Consider the following 872-nt stretch of genomic DNA (forward strand, 5'->3'; position numbering starts at 1 on the left):
AGAGAGAGAGAGAGAAAAGATGGAGAGGGAAGAAGAAGTGACTAGTTAGCAAATAATAATATACAAATAGTTGGATTAACAGCCAACAAACAGACAGCAATAGTAAAATAAAACAGAAAAAACAACAACTATACAACAACAAAAACAGAACCCCCATGGAAGAATGAGAAACCATGAAAGAGATATACATTGTAGATGTATTTGTGTAAAAGATGGAAGATAAGAAAAGAGAAAAAAAAAGTATTGAAGAAAAGAAAAAAGAAAGATAGAATATAAGACAAGAAAAAATATGGAAGAAGCAAAAAGACAAAAGATGGAAGAAGAGGAAGGAGGGAAGGAAATAAGGAAGGATGTGGGAGGTATTTGGTATGAGACCTGGCATAATCTTGTCCACGGCACGTTTGTTAAGGAGGGTACATTTGCCACCCAGAGAGAAGGCTCGCTGGTACCCGTGGCAGGTGAAAGCATAGACTTACTAGATCTATTTATAGAATTACTAGTCAATGGGTGAAAGGATGCTTTTAGATGGGGTTTTTTTTAAAGTTTTAGTAGAGTTTTACCTCACTTGTAACACAATAAGGTCAAATAAGTGCCGAAGCGCGCTCATATGACCGTATGCAGTTGCGAACGCCGTAAAACTCTTACTAAAACAAAATAAATGCCGCTGATTAAAGGTGTTACAAGCGAGTGACAAAGAAAAGAGGAGAGATAAGGACGATAGATGTTTGATAGGAAAGAAGGAGCAAACCAAACCAGAGCACCTGCAAGCCACCCACAAAGGGTGCTTTAGAGAGGCACGCTGCTTTTTGTATGCTGCATGTTATAGGGGATCTCCTTCCTCTTCTTTCTTTTTGTCCTCTCTCTCTCTCTCT

The sequence above is a fragment of the Aplysia californica genome, unplaced genomic scaffold (assembly GCF_000002075.1).
Source record: "Aplysia californica isolate F4 #8 unplaced genomic scaffold, AplCal3.0 scaffold00670, whole genome shotgun sequence".
NCBI lineage: Eukaryota > Metazoa > Mollusca > Gastropoda > Aplysiida > Aplysiidae > Aplysia > Aplysia californica.